Source organism: Dama dama, chromosome 12 (genome assembly GCF_033118175.1).
Source record: "Dama dama isolate Ldn47 chromosome 12, ASM3311817v1, whole genome shotgun sequence".
In the NCBI taxonomy this organism is placed as follows: Eukaryota; Metazoa; Chordata; class Mammalia; order Artiodactyla; family Cervidae; genus Dama; species Dama dama.
This window is the reverse complement of record NC_083692.1, coordinates 23,832,746-23,852,631: the sequence shown is the minus strand read 5'-3', so window position 1 is coordinate 23,852,631 and position 19,886 is coordinate 23,832,746. Positions and strand designations below refer to the sequence as shown.

General features: G+C 36.6%; 1 protein-coding gene across 2 annotated transcripts in view; it reads left to right on the top strand.

Annotated features, from left to right (window-relative positions):
• RAD51B (RAD51 paralog B) overlaps nt 1-19,886 on the top strand; it is a 609,692-nt gene that overhangs the window by 62,052 nt on the left and 527,754 nt on the right. The window lies entirely within an intron of this gene.

Below are 19,886 nucleotides of genomic sequence, written 5' to 3'. Positions count from 1 at the left end.
ACTGAATGTCTTCCATTTAGTCATCTGGTCCTGTAGGTATTACCTAATACCGCTTCAATTTACATGCTACTCTTCATCTTTCAGCTAATCTATCTGACTCCATTTTCAATATATACTAAGTACCATCATCAGATTAATTCCCAGCATCTTCAATACTATCTACCCTGGTTCTGGGTGGTTAAGAGTACTGGCTTTGGAGTTAGGTATTGGTTTGAACCAACCAAATAGCTTCACTGTTTGCTGGTTTTATCACCTTGAGTAAGTTCCTAGTTCCAACTCAGTTTCCCATTTGAAAAAATGGGGATAATAATATCCGACTCATGGGGGTGTGAGGATTAAACGAGATAATGTCTGTACTGTTCTTTGTACAATGTTTGATACATTCAATAAGAGATAGCCATTAATTATTAATTTTACTAGTTACATCATTCCAGATGCTTGGTATATTTTATCTCTCACCTCCTAACTTTTTTTCCTTAGAAGTCTGCAAGCTCTTCGGAAGGAAAAATGTCTTACCGCTGTATCCCCTTCCAGCTATTTTGTTGATGGTTGCTGTTACTGTCTGACTCTCCTATACCTGGTTTACTCACTTATTCTTTGGGTCTCAGACGCTCTTCTTCTTTTCCTAATTCGATCCTCAGCAGTGTGTACAAAACTCTGTGCTAGGCATTATGAGATCATAATGATGAATAAAACATAGTCTTTGCCCTTACGACTTCTATAAATAAGTTACTTATAGAAGATAGATGACTTTCTGTGGTATAATGGAGAATGAAATAAGTACCTTGTCTACTATTCTTTTTTCTGTATCTAACAGATATGTAAATGCCTTGGTGTACCCCCTTCTCTGTCCTTTACTTGGAACTACAGATTACACAGAGAGAAATAAAGAGAGGTGGCATAGATCTTCATTTTTGTTGTTGTTCAGTTGCTCAGTCATGTCAGACTGTTTTCAACCCCATGGACTGCAGTGCGCCAGGCTTCCCTGTCTTTCACCATCTCCTGGAGCTTACTCAAACTCACGTCTGTTGAGTCTGTGATGCCATCCAAACATCTCATCCTCTGTCCTTTTCTCCTCCTGCCTTCAATCTTTCCCAGCCTCAGGGTCTTTTCTAATGAGTCAGCTCTTCGTATTGGGTGGCCAAAGTATTGACGCTTCATCTTCAGCATCAGTCCTTCTAATGAATATTCAGGATTAATTTCCTTTAGGATTGACTGGTTTGATCTCCTTGCAGTCCAAGGGACTCTCAAGAGTCTTGTCCAACACCACAGTCAAAAGCATCAGTTCTTCTGCTGTCAGCTTTCTTTACGGTCCAACTCTCACATCCATACATGAAAACTAGAAAAACGATAGCTTTGACTAGATGGACCTTTGTAGGCAAAGTAATATCTCTGCTTTTTAATATGCTGTCTAGGTTTGTCATAGCTTTTCTTCCAAGGAGCAAGCGTCTTTTAATTTCATTGCTGCAGTTACCATTTGTGGTGATTTTGGAGCCCAAGAAAACAAAGTCTGTCACTATTTCCACTGTTTCCCCACCTATTTGCCATAAAGTGGTGGGACCAGATGCCATGATCTTCATTCTTTGAATGTTGAGTTTTAAGCCAGCTTTTTCACTCTTGTCTTTCACTTTCATCATGAGGCTTTCATCATAGATCTTCATAGGGTCTAGCTAAATTCTGTCTCATCTGATCTTGACCCTGATGGTCCATTCTCTTTCAAAGAGTGTGCTTTTGGAGACAGATAGTGGTTAAACTGATAAAGTATAATTACAAAGTTGAGTTGGTAAGAAAAAGTTAGAGATGAAAGTAAGCAAGTTATAGCTCTTAGATTTTGCTGCTACTTTACATTTATTAGGCAGTGCTTTGATGTGCTTGTAGAACTTTCCAGTTGAGGATCTTAAGGTTGTAGCTGAGTGGCAAACTTCAATTCTCAAGTGAGAACAGGGATGCAGAGAAAGGAGGTGTTTTATCTAAGGCTGCTCAAGAAGTATTTGCAGAATTGAATACTATCACTTACATCTTCTCTCCTGGATAATTATTACAGTGTCTTAATTGGTCTATTGCTTTTCTACCTAAGTACCTATTACTGCTGCATAATTTCCCAGAGTATATCTCTGATCACATCCTCTGCTCTGAAGAATTGCACGGCACCGTATTTTTTTATGGAATAAGCCACTAGACTGTCATCACTATGAGGGTAGAGAACTTCTCTGTTTTGTTCACACTTGTATCCTTTGCATCTCAAATTGAGGTACATGACACAGAATAGTTGCTTTAATTGGTATTTGTTGAATAATTCATTCTAAGTTCCTGATCTGATATTCAAAGTTTGCTTCCACATGGTTCTAGCTTACTTCTCCTACCTTTTCTCTTTGGTGCTGGCTGCTGGTCTATCCCTGGTCACCCTCTGTTTATCTAGCTGTCCTTCTTCATCTCTCCTTTCTAAACTTTACTCTTCTTTGTTGTCTGAGCTCTCACATTTTCTCTTTTTCCTGAGAGTTTTGTATCACTTGATTTTTAAGTACCAGTTAATTCTACACACAGGTTTTAACCTCCATCAATTCTGTCTTCTTTGTAGTATACATGGTCTTGACTTCTAAATTGGAGCTTTAATCATTTATTGCTTTGCAGTGTTATTTAAATTTTTTTATGACCATGTCTGGGCTCCTTAGTTATATTAGGAAGCTTCCTGAAAACAGAGCTATCTTATAGGTATACTCCAGAGCTGCCTATATAAAATAGTATCCATATTCAGTAGTGTCCTATGTATATTTTTAGAATGATTGTATCACTTTTTCTAGTCATGCAATTTATGAAATGCATATTTAATTGTCTACTTCACATCTTACAATACTTAAAGGGAAAACATTCTAACACTCATTATAAAAAGTGAAAAGATACTTGGAAACTAAACTTTGATGTCTTTTGCCAACCCCTTTCCTTCTTTAAAATTGATTTGCTCATAATTTGCTAGTTCTGTACCTTTAATTTAATATGATGGAAGAACTTCTGTCAGACATCGATCAAGATTTTATACAAAGAGTTGTGATCATCAAAGTGGGAATTTAACATTAGTGTTCTGATACGTTATTACTATAATGCCTTGTTTGGAAGTGTAACAATATCGATAATACTCTATTTTATCATTTTTAACTTAGCAAAGGAAAGCATTGTAGATAAATTGAATCTTGAGTTTCATGGAATCAACAAACAGCTCACTCTTTAATTAAATTCAAATGAAGAATTTGAAATATAGTCTTGGCTATATGAGAGGTTGGTCAGAGGATACGGTCTTGTGTTTTTTAAACACAAAAATTATTTCTTTGGTTCAGAGTGTTGTTTGTTCTTTGTCTTTCTTCAGTGTATCTGTTGAGTTAATTACACTTATCTTCCAAGTGCATACATATTGATATGTTGTTAGTGTTTTAGTTTTACACTTTAAAAATCTTTGTATTTAAAAAAATTTTTTCTTTTTTTTTGAGCTTAATTCTTTGACATTGTAAATTTTGACTTCTTTCTGGAAGCTTCCAGTTTTATCATTTCTGTTTTCCATCAGTTTATTACGTCAAATAAATTTATTTCTCAGATAACTTATAATTTTAATAAGAGTCTGAAATCCTAGGAAAAGTTTAGCCTTAAAACAGAAAACAATTTTAATAATGGCAGTTAGAATTTTTTCCTTTATTGAGTACAAGAATTTAAGTAGGCGTTTAATTAACTTACCAAGATTTAAGAAAATTTTCCAAATACTTGAGTCTGTGTAAACATGTAATAGCTGTAGTTTAAAGGTTTTATCTCTCTTCTAATACAATTGAAATAATTTACAATAGAGACTATTAAAACTTAGATGTTTCTTATTTGAACTGTTTTTCCTTCCCCTTTTTTAATCTTTTGTTTATCCTTGATATTGAAAATTTTCAATTTCACATTTTCCTATTTGTCTTGATTCTCTTAATGTGGATTCATCTCTGCTGGGAAGTGTCTTATTAAAAGTAAAACATTAAGGAATTCCCTGGTGGTCTAGTGGTTATGACTCAGTGTTCTTACTGCTGGGGCCCTGGGTTTGAGCCCTTAATAAGATCCCACAAGCAGCATAGCATGGCCAAAAAAAGAGTAAAACATTAAATCAGTTGATGGCTTTTTAATTCTTAAGATTGTTTTGATTGTTATGGGAGAGAAAAATGTATGTGGATAGAAAGAGAACAAGGGCTCTTGTTCTTACCATTAGTGGTTTAAAAAACATAAGCTTCTTCTAAAATTAAATTTTGATCATAGATGTTTGGGTTTTGACGTCCCTTTTAAGATAAAGGACCCCTTATTTAGTATTTCAGAGTTTGTGTTAATTGTTTTACTGGCGGAAGTAAGTAGTTGTTGATATTGTTCTAGTTTGTCATCTTGAAAGACTGTTAATTATAAATAGCTGGACCTTACTGAGCACTTAAGTTTTTGTTCCAGGTATTGTAATGAGTACATTTTAAATATCTTTCATTTAATACTTTAAATAATTTTATGAGTCAGGTTATATTATTCTTGTTTTATAGTTGAAAAAATTGAGCCTTGTAAGTGTTAAAGATTATAACTTTCCCAGAATCACATGGCTCGTGAGTGAAAGGGGTAGAATTTGAATTCAGATCTGTTTGATTGCAATGCACATATTTTTTAATTAATTTATTTTACTTCACAACATTGTATTGGTTTTATCATACACTGACTTGAATCTGCCATGGGTGTACATGAGTTCCCCATCCTGAACCCCCTCCCACCTCCCTCCTCATCCCATCCCTCTGGGTCATCCCAGTGCACCAGCCCTGAGCATCCTGTATCATGCATCGAACCTGGACTGGCAATTCGTTTCACATATGGTAATTTACATGTTTCAATGCCATTCTCCCATATCATCCCACCCTCGCCCTCTCCCACAGAGTCCAAAAGACTGTTCAATGCATCTCTGTCTCTTTTGCTGTCTCACATACAGGGTTATTGTTACCATCTTTCTAAATTCCACATATATGCACTAGTATACAGTATTGGTGTTTTGCTTTCTGGCTTACTTCACTCTGTATAATAGGCTCCAGTTTCATCCACCTCATTAGAACTGTTTCAAATATATTCTTTTTAATGACTGAGTAGTATTTCTCTGTGTATATGTACCACAGCTTTCTTATCCAGTCGTCTGCTGACGGACATCTAGGTTGTTTCCATGTCCTGGCTATTGTAAACAGTGCCACGATGAACACTGGGGTACACATGTCTCTTTCAATTCTGGTTTCCTCAGTGCAATGCACATTTTTTTTATTCACAGTGGGGCATTGTTTCCTAAAGCACTAGTCAAAATTATTCTGCTCCCTCTCTTAAAAAAAAAAGTTTTATTTACTTTTGGCTGCACTGGGTCTTCATTGCTTTGCCTGGGTTTTCTCTAGTTGCAGTCAGCAGGGGCTATGCTCCCTTGTGGTACTCAAGCCTCTCATTGCCATGGTTTCTCTTGTAGAGCACAGGCTCTAGGCGTGCAGGCTTCAGCAGTTGCAGCACATGGGCTCAGTAGTTGTGTACAGGCTCTAGGCACTCGGGCGTTGGTAGTTGTGGCACGTGGGCTCAGTAATTGCTGCTCATGGCCTCCAGAGCATGACCTTGGAAGTTGCAGCAGCATGGCCTTGGTTGCTCTGCAGCATGTGGAATCCTCCCTGACCAGGGGTCAAGCCATCTGTGTCCCCTGCTTTGGCAAGCGGATTCTTATCCACTGCGCCACCAGGGAAGTCCCCTTACTTCTTATTGTAGTACTAAAAGCTGTTCAGTATTCAGAATTCTTTCTTTGAACGCTTTTTCAATGGGAGATCTCACACTTCACTTAATGCTTTGTTGTTTGGAAGTGGAATGGTAGATGTGCTTCTATGTTAACTGTATTGGTATTTCAAGTAAGAGAAATATTTGAACAGTTACAGCTTGGTTGCTTTTCCACCTGCATATAAATCATACATGTATGTTAAGGTTATAATTAATCCCTTTTATCTGCTAGTGAATGTGCAGACTTGTTGGGTTTCTATATTTTCCAGCTGGAATTGGAGAATCATAGCCTAAATCCTGTGTTAGGTATGCTATCTTAGGAAAATAATTTCTAGACACTTGTACTTTGGACCTCTCTTAGGGAACATCTGAAGTACAGACAATCTCCTAAGATTTTGTTTTGAGGTTTAATGAAGACTTACTATGCGCTGTGACCGGACAGAAGATATTTCAGTTTCATGGCATTGCCAGATGTGTCTGGTAAAATTGGGTGTTCATGAATTTAATTAGAAGTTCCTAGGAACTTACAACTTAAGGTAGTTTTTATAAGCCTCAGGACTCAAAGGAGCTTTAGTGTATATATTTGACTTGAACTGAAATAAAGTGATGTTTGTAGTTACGGTGACCAAGGTGCAGTATTTTAAAGAAATACTGAAAATGTTATAATGTGAAGTTTTTTTTTTTAATGCTCCTATTTTAAAGTTATTGCAGTTGGTTTCATTTCCTAGACTATATTGCAGTGAATCTCTCTTTTGTTCTTCTTTGTGATCTTTAGCTTAGTTTACCGAGTTGTCCAATGACATGAGATTGGCTTGCTCTAGAGCCTTAGAAATGACACTTCTCTGTTCAACAGTAGACCTCTCCTTTCACATTTCTTGACCCATCTTTGGGAGTCAATCATGTTTTGAAGAGTAAACATTTTATACAAACAGGATGATGTAGTAGAAAGTACCCTAGAATTTCAAGTCTGAAGATACAAGTTTAAGTACCAAGTATATTTCAACTAACTGTGTGATTATGTTCCAGTCAGTTCTCCTTCCTGAGCCTCAGTATCCTCGTCTGTGGAAAGGGCATATAAATTCCTTCTCATAAGCCTTAATGTTATTGTTACTCATAACAGTAATATTATTACTAATATAAACTATAACTAGTAGATGAATAATAGTATTCATATTGTTAGTAATATTTATTGCTAATACAGATCGCTAAATTACTTTTATAGAGATTTTTACAGTTAACAAACCACTTTCATATGTAGTAATTTTTTAAGAAGATCTGTCTATCTATGAAAGGACTAAATTCTAAAGCACTGTGTGAGTATTAATTGATATTTTCATAACCAACTGAAGTGGCTGTTTTCAGTTTTAGTTATTTGAATGATAAACAAGAGTTTTTAAAATTCAGATAACACATTTCTGTTTAGCTAAAATAGAAGTTTTAGAATGTTTTCTGACTAGTGTTAAGGTTGATTTTGAGTTAAATTTCAATAACATCTGGTTTCCATATTACTATTATTATTTGGATTTCCCTGGTGGCTCAGACGGTAAAGCATCTGCTATTCAAAGAAATAGAGATAGATGATCAGTAAAATTATGCGTGGTCAGGAGTACTTGTGAGCTAGTGTCATTTCTGGAAACTACAACAAGGTTCCTGTTGCACTAACAGTAAGTTTATCATTTACTGCTAAATCACTGTGATTATTTAAAAATAAACAGTTAGCCCTTTATGTTTACAAAGTACCCTGCAATTGTTAATTAGCCTGCACAGTGTTTATAAAGGGCTGGACTAGTGCCTGTATTGGTCAGCTTTGTGCAGGATTTCCAGACACCATTCTGATGACTCAGTCTAACTCTGGGATCAGCTGATATTTGTCTGTATACTGCAGGGGATTGTCAGAGCTTATTTCATTGTTCAGTTGCACCATCATTTTCTCAGAGAAATTATTCTGAAAAAAACTGAAGAAAAAATTATTAAACCTTTTCTGTGCATTTGTTTCAGAACCTCACAGTTTCTGGGACCTAGAAGTTCTTACTAAGTATAATCTAAATATTTCCCTTCAGAATTTAAATAGCTAATAGTTTTAAGGTAATTACCATTTAAGGCATTTTGTAATGAAATAATCTTTGCCTTCAAGACTCATATTCCACTAGTGGACATATATTTGAGAAAAGATCAATGTGATGTTTGGTAGTAGGTAATGACAGTTAACCAAGTGGTTGTGGCAGATACTGTTAGTTGCCTGTCTAGTCCCCATTTCCATCTTCCCATTGTTAACAGACCCTGATTACGGTGGCAGTGTCCTCACCCTAGCTAGTGTTAGTCACTCAGTTGTGTCTGACTCTGTGACCTCATGGACTATAGCCCACCAGCTTCCTCTGTCCATAGGATTTTCCAGGGAAGAACACTGGAGTGGGCTGCCATTTCCTTCTCCAGGGCACCTTAGCTACGGTCATGGCAATCATGTTCCCTCATTTCCCAGGTTCTTTGCAGGTGAAGGTGGTCACGTGACCTAGTTCTGGCCAATCATAGCAGTTTTAGTTCTCTATTGCTGCTTAATAAACTATTCCAGAATGTAGTGACTTAAAACAACTTAAAACTTCTAGCTGTAGCTAGAAGACTCCAAGACTGGAGGCTGGAATTGTATGAAAAGGCTCCTTTGTACTGTGACAGTTAATGCTTATGTCTGCTGGGGACCCAGCTAGAACATTCACACGTGGTCTCAATGTGGTTTCTGGGTTCTAAGAGTTTCCCAAAAGAGAGAGCCCCAGATGGAAGCTGTATTCATTTTATGACGTTGCCTCAGAAGTCACATAGCATCACTTCTGCTATACTGTGTTGGTCAAAACTATCATAAGTCCCCCTCCCACTTTCAAAGGGAGAGAATATGACCTCTCAGTTATAGAAGTACTTATCACATTGTAAAAAGAACATGTCGGCTGGGATAAGTTTGTTGGTGTGGCCATCTTTGAAAAATAAAGTTTGCCACAATCTAGTGAAGGGGAAGCTTACAAGAAAGCTTTTATAATACTTTCCAGATAAAAGAGAAGTGATATTTCTGCATGGTTCTTTGTTACTTGTCCCTTTTTCCTGCCTTAAAGGAGCAGCAACCATCTTGTACTTATGATGTGACAAACCAGTATTCTAAGGATGTTAACATCATTGGATGTCAACCCTGGACTATCTACTTTCAGACTTTTTCTTCAGTCAGTTCAGTCACTCAGTCATATCCGACTCTTTGCAACCCCATGGAGTGCAGCATGCCAGGCTTCCCTGTCCATCACCACCTTTTGAGCTTGCTCAAATTCATGTCCATCGAGTTGGTGATACCATCCAGCCATCTCATCCTCTGTTGTCCCCTTTTCCTCCTGCCTTCAATCTTTCCCAGAATCAGGGTCTTTTCCAATGTGAGGCAAATAATTGCCTATTTATTTAAAATAGCTGTAGAGAGGTTTTCTTTTTGTTTTTTTGGTAATTTATTTATTTGGCTGTGCCAGGTCTTAGTTGCAGCGTGCAAACTCTTAGTTGCGGCATGTGGGATCTAGTTTCCTGACTAGGGATTGAACCCAGGCCCCTGCATTAGGAGCACAGAGGTTTAGCCACTGGACTGCCAGGAAAGCCCCTAGGTTTTCATGACCCTGGAATCTCATAGTTGTCAATACTGAGTGTGCACAGAAATCACATGGAGAGCTTGTTAGGGCTGACTTAAAGGGAGAGATGGATCTTGGGCTAGATAAGTAAGATTTGGACAGATAGAATTAGGGAAGCAATTCAACTATTATAGGTGGAATGAGCAAATACATCAAAGCAAAAAAAAAAGATAATTTTTTTTTGAACTTCTATAAAGTAATCAGCTTACTTGGAGTTTTTATTGAGGGTAGGAAATTAGTTAAAGGGGAGGAAACAACTAGATTAAGGAGGTCCATGGAGGCCAGAAAGACATTTCTTTTTTATTTTGTAAGTAGTTAGATGCCCAGAACTTGTCAAAGGCTTGTACTGTTTGACCATTGTTTGTCATTTCCCCCACTCCAGTTCCTGCTAACCACCATTCTACTTTGTTTCTTTCTTTTTTTTTTTTTTTTTTTTTTTAGGATTCCATGTATAAGTGAAACCATACAGTATTTGTCTTTCTGTATCTGCCTTATTTTACTTAGCATAATGTCCTCCAGATTCATCCATGTTGTTGCATATGACAGAAATTCCCTCTTTCTTATAACTGAATAATATTCGTTCATTGGTTGACACTTAAGTTGTTTCTATATCTTTTTTTGGCTCTTGTGACTTTAAATTTTATATGTCACTAGATTTGTGTAGTGCCAGATTACTGTAGTGACTTGAATTAGGTACCAATTAGACTTCAAGTTATTGACCCATATCTGAAAATAGCCTTGTATATAGTATGTGTGTAATAATTTGTATTGTGCATTGTAGGTCTGATTTTGAATTAATAGTTCTTCCTTTATGTCAGTGTTGAATACAAGATAGAATCCTTTATAAAACAGTGAGCCTAACCTGTAAAATGATCACATTCCTTTAGCTTTAGTAGTTTAAAAAACTGTCTCATCTGTTAGTATGTTATGACTGAGATGTTTGCCAAGTTTTTCTTAGGAGCAACTGTTGTGCAAGCTATGAGCCTATATAGTTGACTCCGGCCTGTGCTTTCTGTTATTGGCAAATAGTGTTTCTTCCAGGCCTCTGACGCAGTTTCTGTGACTGATTCTTGTTTAATCTAAATAGTAGATGTTTGACGTTTATGACATATGTGACTAAGTCTTTTTTAGACAGTTTTCTCCACAAGTTCTTGCTCTGTATTGTTAGCAGGAAGTGTTTTGTTTGTTTGTTTTTTAAAAACAGTTTTTTGAGCTATAGTATACATACCATATAATTCACCCTAGGAGGAAATCTTGCTTCCATGGAAAGACTGATAGATTTGAAACAAAGAACACATTTCTTTATTCATTTATTCCTACATATATCCCATATTATGAATTTATTTCCTACTTTACTGCTAGGCTACTATATATCCTGTTGCCATTATTATTACTATTATGCATCTTACTTTATACATTTTGAAATAAAAAGCTTTGATGTCATTTTAGATTGATGAGTATTTTGAAATTATTTTTATAGTTATACTCCAATATGAATTCTAATAGATGAAAGAGCTTTGTAAGCCATCTTATAGAAGACAGTAAATATTTTAAAGATGTCCCAATATAATGAGATTTCTAACAGCTGGAAAGGTTGATGCAGTGAATTCAGAACCAAATGATAGCATTGAAACATTGATGGGATGAGAGAAGAAAATATTTATCTTGGATGTTATTTATAGTCTACTAAGCATCTGTTCTTCTTTCTTTCTTCCTAATGGACCCATGATTTTTCTACAGGATTCCGCTGAAAGTGAAAAAGAAAGTGAAAGTGAAGTCGCTCAGTCATGTCTCACTCTTTGAGACCTCATGGACTGTAGCCTACCAGGCTCCTCCGTCCATGGAATTTTCCAGGCAAGAGTACTGGAGTGGGTTGCCATTTCCTTCTCCAAGGGATCTTCCCAACCCAGGGATCAAACCCAGGTCTCCCGCATTGCAGGCAGACACTTTACCATCTGAGCCACCAGGGAAGCCCTGGGAGTCCCCTACTCCCATGTAACCAGTAAGCATCAAGAAAGTTGATTCCACCCTCAGTTCAAGCATGGGCCTGGTTGATCCAGGGTTACTTGCTGCTTGATGGTTCAGGCATGAACAGATGACCTAATCCTGGCAAATAGGAAAGTGTTTTAAGCTTGGGGCTAGTATTCCTTGTTCTTATAAGACATCCATGAGAAGCCACTCTGTATCTTCTATGGAACATAATCAAGGAAATCATGTTTTAATAGCTCTGATTACTATCGTCATCCATACTGTACGCAAAAAGGTGGAGCTGACCTTAGGATGAAGCTGACATTTTGGATGGTATCTCAGAGAGATAGAAAAGCTATGGGTTCTTGATCACATTGTTGAACAGTCTTATCACTTGGTTTCCAGAAGTATTAATCCATATATTTCTTCGTGGTATAAGTCGTTGGTATGGAAATGGTACTCTGTGAACTGATAGCATTATCATCACCTGTGAGCTTGTTTGAAATGAGAAATTTCAGGGCCTACTCTAGTCCTGCTGAATCAGAATCTCCATTTTAATAGGCTGTCCAGATGATTCGTATACACACAAAAACTGGAGAAGTGTTATTTTAAGCCACTTTGAAATGAGTTTTTGTTTACTTACAAATGAAAGCATCCTACTATGACATTCTAGAGTTTTTTTCTCTAAGAAGTTACAACCTGTTCCAAGCATGCCATTTAGAAATAATGGAGTTGGGGATAGGCACCATTTCTGGTTGTTATAGAAATAGCATTTATTGGGTCATGATACAGAGTTTAAAAAATTCTCAGACACTTTACCATCTGAGCCACCAGGGAAGCCCTGGGAGTCCCCTACTCCCATGTAACCAGTAAGCATCAAGAAAGTTGATTCCACACTCAGTTCAAGCATGGGCCTGGTTGATCCAGGGTTACTTGCCGCTTGATGGTTCATACACTTTGACTGATGTATTTTTTTGGGGGGTTGTCTTTATAGTTATTTTTAGATGAAACCTAAAACTGTAGTCCTTACTACTTGTGGTCAAAAAGACCCTAATGTTATTTTTGAAAAGTCAGGAGATGTGAGCTTAGCTGTGCTGGCTGAAAGCCGGCTTTGAGAGTTGCATTTTACCTTACCTAGGACCACCCCTTCCCATTCTCTCCTCACTCCCATTCCTATTTCAGCTAGTTTTGTACTGCTCTTCTATTCCAGAAGTATTAACCCATCAACGTCTGGGGAGTACATCTTACAAACTGCTGCCTTTTAGACCAGATGTGTGTTTCAGTTACATGAATGGAGAAAAAAATTTTCTCTCCCTGATGTAAATTATAAATTATCTGTCTGTATGAAGGCTAAAGATAGCATGAGTAAATTAAATCCACTGTCTATCTGGGAATTTTATTTGAGAATTTTTTTCTTCTATGTTTTGTGCAGAATTAGATGCAGCATTCCAAAGAAGCAACTCAGATTATTAAATTATACTTCTTTGTCCATTTTTCTAGAGGCCTTAAGGAGCCTCTGTCAGGATAAATTGGATAATTCAGTTCACAAATTAGATGATCATTTCTATAATTAATTGAGGATGAATGGTATCTGGCATGCTTTACTGTGAGAATTGCCAAAGGTCTGTGTTCAGTCAGAAAGGTCTTAGCTCTGAAAGGAGTACTTTTAATGGAAATGCCACTATGCCAATTGATTTTATTATTGCTATTTGCTGAGTTTTTACTGTGTGTTAGGCATTATGCTAGTTACTATGAAAATTTATCTCTGATCCTTACAGTTACTGTAAAAAATAAATGATCATTTTATTTCCATTTTAGACATGATAAAGTTGAGGCTAGAGAGATTAAGTAACTCCCAAGATCATATATATTTTAGAGCCTATGACTGGTACACCCAAGCTCATTCAGGCCCTCAAGGAGTTCCAATTTCAACTGAATGGGAGTCTAACATGCAAACAGTACACAGTAATACAATGAGAGATAAAGTAAAATTTTAAAATAAAGTAAAATCTAAAGATAGAATACAAATAACATTTAATGAGAGCGTAGAGGAAGAGGGAATTAATTCTAGTTCAGAAGATCAGGAAAAAAATAATTCATCTTCCTTCCCATTTCTCTAGTTCCTTAATAGGCTTCACGTGACTTCTCTTGTTCTCTTAATGTTATTAGTAATCAAGACTCAGAACCTTTGATATTTTGATTTTCTTCATATTCTTACATTTCATCAATCTGTAAAATCTTTTAGTAGAGTTTCTGGCAGTCTCCTACTCTTCATTCCCACTTCTATTATCCTAGTTTTATCTATCACTGTACCGTTGAGCCAGTAGTTGTTAACCTTTGATGCACCTAGGATTCATCTAATAGTGTTTTGTCAATGTACAAATAGATTTGATTCATTAATTTGAGGTCACAGGTGATTCTGATGCACATTACAGTTGAGAACCACTTATCTAAGACAGGGAGTCCTCAAAATTTGATCTGGGCCTCCTGGGGTAAGGAGGCATTCCCTGGGAATCTTTCAGGGGTGTGCACAGTCATAACTGTTTTCATAGTTGTACTAAGATGTTATTTGCCTTTTTCACTGTCCTGACTTTGCACTGATGGTGAAAAAGCAATGAAGAGTAAATTTGCAGTGCTTTACTCAAATTAAGGCAGTGGTGCCAAACTATGTTAGTAATCATTGTATTCTTTACTGCCACACACTTGTGAAAAAAAATCTAGTTTTGCTTAAGAATGTCTTGAATGAATCAGTTAATATTGTTAATTTCATTAAATCTTGCCCCTTGAGTACATGTTTTATTATGACTCTATTTGACTGTGCATTGTGCATTCTGAAGTACAATGGTTGTCTCAAGGAGTGGCACTTTTGCAGTTGTTTGAATTGCACTAAACTTTTTTTTTTTATGGAATACCACAAAAAAAAATATTGATAGACAGACTGTGGTTATTTAAGACTTTGATATTGGGCAGAATTTTTCCCCAAATGAGCAAAAAGAATTTTGCTATTGCTTATGATAAAATTTAAGCTTTTAAGCAAAAATGAAAATGTGGAAAAAACTTCCCAGTACTTGAAGACTTTTCTGATGAAATTGATGGTGTTTGAAATGTGTTGTTATTAGAAAGATAGCCAGTGTATTCCACATGACCAGTGCATGATATTATAAAATCATTCAAAGTGCAAAGTAGAACAATGGATTTTAATGTAACAGAGCCCCAAGAGTTCACTGATAATAGTTCAAGTAGCAAAGCAATTGTTCAATGAGTTTTTTGTTTTTTTTTTTTCTGTCTTAAAATAAATGAGCAAACTTAGGGAGATAGTGAAGGACAGGGAAGCCTGGCATGCTGCAGTTCATGGGGTCACAAAGGGTCAGACACGACTTAGCAACTGAACACTAACTATAACAAAATAAATTAGTAGATAAGTACTTAAGCACTTAATTTTTATTTCTAATATGGTAGATATCAATATCTAATATGGTCAGTCAGTTCAGTTACTCAGTTGTGTCTGACTCTTTGCAATCCCATGGACTGCAGCCCTCCAGGCTTCCCTGTCCGTCACCAACTCTCGGAGCTTGCTCAAACTCATGTCCATCGAGTTGGTGATGCCATCCAACCATTTCATCCTCTGTCATCCCCTTCTCCTCCTGCCTTTAGTCTTTCCCAGCATCAGGATCTTTTCCAGTGAGTCAGTTCTTCACATCAGGTGGCCAAAGTATTGGAGCTTCAGCTTTAGCATCAGTCCTTCCAATGAATATTCAGGACTGATTTTCTTTAGGATTGACTGGTTGGATCTCCTTGCAATCCAAGGGACTCTCAAGAGTCTTCTCCAATACCACAGCTCAGAAGCATCAATTCTTCGGCTCTCAGCTCTCTTTGTGGTCTAACTCTCACATCCATATGTGACTACTGGAAAAACAATAGCTTCGACTATATGGACCTTTGTCAGCAAAGTAATGTCTCTGCTTTTTAATATGCTGTCTAGGTTGGTCATAGCTTTCCTTCCAAGGAGCAAGTGTCTTTTAATTTCATGGCTGCAGTCACCACCTGCAGTGATTTTGGAGCCTAAGATGATAAAGTCTGTAACTGTTTCCATTGTTTCCCCATCTGTTTGCCATGAAGTGATGCAACCAGATGCCATGATCTTAGTTTTCTGAATGTTGAGTTTTAAGCCAGCTGTTTCACTCTTCTCTTTCACTTTCATCAACAGGCTCTTTAATTCCTCTTCACTTTTTGCCATAAGGGTGGTGTCATCTGCATATCTGAGGTTACTGATATTTCTCCCGGCCATCTTGATTCCAGCTTGTGCTTCATCCAGCCTGGCATTTCACATGATGTACTCTGTATATAAGTTAAATAAGCAGGGTGACAGTATACGGCCTTGATGTACTCCTTTCCCAATTTGGAATCAGTCTATTGTTCCAGGTCTGGTTCAACATATGAAAAAACTCTTTGGGAACCGCAGTCATTTTTAAAGAGTGTTAAGGGGCCTGTAAGTGAGTTGAGTGTTCCCCCAAAAGATATGTTCATGTCATAATCCCTTATCCTTTATTTGGAGACAGGATCTTGGCAGATGTATTCAAGTTAAAATGAGGTCATGGTGGATTACCACAGGCCCTAAATCTAATTACTGGTGTCTTTATAAGAGCAGGAAGAAGGAGATTTGAGTATAGAGACGCAAAGGAGATATATAGAAAAGAATGCCCTGTGAAGACAGAGGCAGAGATTGGAGTGATGGAAGCCAAGGAACAGCAGGGATTGCCAGAAGCACCAAGGCTAGAAAGTGGCAAAGAAGAATTCTCCCTTAGAACCTTCAAAAGAGCATGTGGCCCTGCTGGTTGATTTCAGATTTCTAGCCTCAAGAATTGTGACAGAATACCTCTCTCTGTGTTAAGCCACTCATCTGTGGTACTTTTGTTATGATAGCCTAGAAAACTAATACAGGATCTTGAAACCAAAAAAGTTTAAGAATCTCTCACCTAGGTTACCCACCTATCTTTTCTTCCAGATTTTGTCTGTCAGTACATGCTGTTCATCACTGCCAGCTTACTTATCCTAAAACAATTATTATGCTTCCCTTTCTAAGAAAATGTCACTGATTTTTAAAATTATCTTTCAAATATAGTTCAAACTCCAAGTTTGCATTCAAAGTCATCTATAATCTGGCCCTAACCTACTTTTCCAATTTTGTGTCCCACATTTTCCTAAGATACTATTTTCTAATATACTATATCCTTTGAAATATTCACTTGAATGTACATTTAAGCATGTACTCTCTTGTTCATTCATTTATTTATTCAACAGAAAAAAAATACCTTTTCTGAATTTTTATTCTAATAGTGTGTTGTCTAATATGGTAAGCAGTAGCTCCAGGTGTCTATTCATTTGAAATTAGATAAATAAAACTGAAAATTCACTTCTTTGATATCAGTGGCTGCATGTGACTGGTGACTGCTATATTGAACAGCACAGATATAGAACATATCCACTCTGTAGAAAGTTCTTTTGGATAGTTCTATTCTTATAAATAATCTCTTCACCTTGGCCCCACATCACCTTGCATTTTCCTTCATTTTCAGCACTCCTGATATGGTCTTCCCTGAACTGGCTCTTTACCACACACCCCACACCTTTCCTCCAATTCCCTGGCATATTTTCCTTCCTGTTATTTATCAAAATCAACTTTTGATTCTGACTCAAATAATTCTTTTAAGATGACTCGAGCTGGATAGAATCCCTTATTTTTATTACTGTGACACTAATTTTATTCTGTGATATGTTTGTCTTGACCTGCATTTGCACCTGGCATGTAAGATGAACAGTTATGGTGTCTTTCCTACTAAGCTCATTGAAGGTAGGGACCTTGTCTAATAGACTAGGGTATACTAATCATCATACTAGAAATAGAAGAAAAGAAAAAGAAACCCACCAGACAAATAAAATGTTTAGTGAATATATTAATTTTAAAATCTTGATTTCTATTGAAAAATCCTCTCAGGCACATCTGTAAGGCGGTTATGATGCCTTCAGTCGTGTCCAACTCTTTGTGACCCCATGGACTGCAGCCCTCCAGGCTTCCCTGTCCTTCACCATCTCCTGGAGCTTGCTCAAACTCAGGTCTATCGAGTCGGTGATGCCATCCAACCATCTCATCCTCTGTCGCCCCCTTCTCCTCCTGCCTTCAATCTTGCCCAGCATCAGGATCTTTTCCAATGAGTCGGCTCTTCGCATCAGGCGGCCAAAGTATTGGAGCTTCAGCATCAGCCCTTCCAATGAATATTCAAGATTGATTTCCTTTAGGATTGACTGGTTTGATCTCCTTGCAGTCTGGGAAACTCTCAAGAGTCTTCTCCAAAACCACAGCTGGGAATAAGAATTATACTGCTTCGGTATTTTTGTTTGTTTGTTTTTTGTCTCCTGTTTCAGAACCAATCAAATTGCCAGGTAGGTCTGTCTTCTTGGATGTTTCATAAGCTCTTCAGATTCTTTGTATCTAAAACTGAACTTCAGATGCATTAATGGCTCCTACTGGCCACAGAGAAGATTTGAGTCTCAAAAACAAAACAGAACAAAAACCCCTACGCAATTGATTGAAACACATCTAACATAAAATGATCTATATCATAATGACAAAAGGAGAAATACCCAACATCTCACTGAGACCACTGAAGAAACTAGGGCATTAATTCTAGTCTGAAAATTGGCTGTTTAAAGGAAGAAATTCAGCATTTAATTAATTCACACTTAATACTAATTAAAATTTGTATAGCTAATCTTCTGGATTAGCTTATACTTCAGGAAGGTCAAGTAGCCCTTTACAGAAGAATTCCAGCTAAAGAATGGGAAAAAAATGATAGAAATAGAAACTCATCATTTTGTGACCCCCCCAAAAAATTATTGATTTAAACCACAATCATTGACGGATGAGTTTTGAATGGAAGGTTAAGTATGATTGATTATATGTGTTTTGTTCCTTTACGTGTATTTGTGTGATGCCTCTTTACCTAACTATGCATGTCTCTTTACTAAGTATGCGCCTAAATAGTAGAATGTCCTTCAGTCTGAGTTTTCACATGATTAGATGTGAGAAATTTCTGGGAGGGGATATATGTATACCTATGACTGATTCATGCTGAGGTTTGACAGAAAATAGCAAAATTCTGTAAAGCAATTATCCTTCAATAAAAAATAATTAAAGAAAAAAAAAGAAATACTCTTTCTGACAAGAATACCACAGAAGTGATGAGTATACTGTGTATCACAACAGTAGGTAAATGATATTGATTTGTTCCATTGTTATTGGTATTAACTTTAATCACCTTGTTTAGGAAGTATCTTTCAGGTTTTCTACTATAAAGTTACTATTTTCCCTTTGAAATTTAAGTGTCTTACGAGGGGATAGCTTTGAAGCTGTAAATATATTCTGTTACCCCTCAAGCTTTCACTATTTTAGCATCCACTGATGCTTCTTGCCTGAATCAGTTACCACTATGATGGTTGTCAAATGGTAATTTTCTGGTATTATCATTTTATTTACATTTGTTAATGGGCTTTCTACTAGAAGGAAGAAGTTTTCTTTTCTGTTTGTTTATCTGTTTGTTTTTATAAGCATGAATTCATGGATTTTTAAAAATTCAGTTGTCTGTAAACCATTACTATTATTATGAGAAAAGGTGAACATCTTTTCTTAGGTTTAAAGGCCATATTTATATCTTTTTGTATAAATTAATGATTTTTTGCACATATTTATTTGGGGTTTTTGGACTTTTTTCCTTTAATTTTAAGATTTTAAAATTTTATTAGTGATTATTAGTCCTTTATCTGTGACGTATTTTACATATACTTTCTCCATTTGTTTTCTTTTGACTTTTGTACATTTTTTGCCATGCATAAGTTTTTTATTCTTATGTAATCAAACATGTTCTTTCAAATGTATCTAGAATTTAAGTCAGGGTTAGAAAGCCTTTTCCTATACTGAGGTTAGAGGGGAAGCCACTTGTATTTTCTTGAAGTACGTACGTATAGGTGATCTTCATTGCAGGTTCTGTATTTGTACTAAAATGTATTTGTAACCCCAGGTTAATAACTCGTGGTGCTCTTGCAGTCATTTATAGATATTTGCAAACTGGCAAAAGTTCGAGTCAACCAGTGATCATGGTCCCAGCTGAGTTCGTACAAGACGATGCTCTGCCTTCTTTCAGCTCTCGTATTGTAAACTGTGTCCTTTTCATATTTTTGTGCTTTTTGTTGGGGATTTTACTATTTGACCCCAAAGCATGGTGCTGAATTTGTGTCTACAGAACTTTAGTTCTTAAGCCCCTGAATACTGTGATGTCCGTTAGGGAGAAAATAAGTGTATTAGATAAGCTTCATTTAGGTATGAGTTATATTGCCGTGGTAGTGTGTTCAATGTTTATGACTCAACAACATATATTAAATAAGGTGTCTCTGAACAAAAACACATAAAATAAGTTATGTGTTGATCAGTTGATG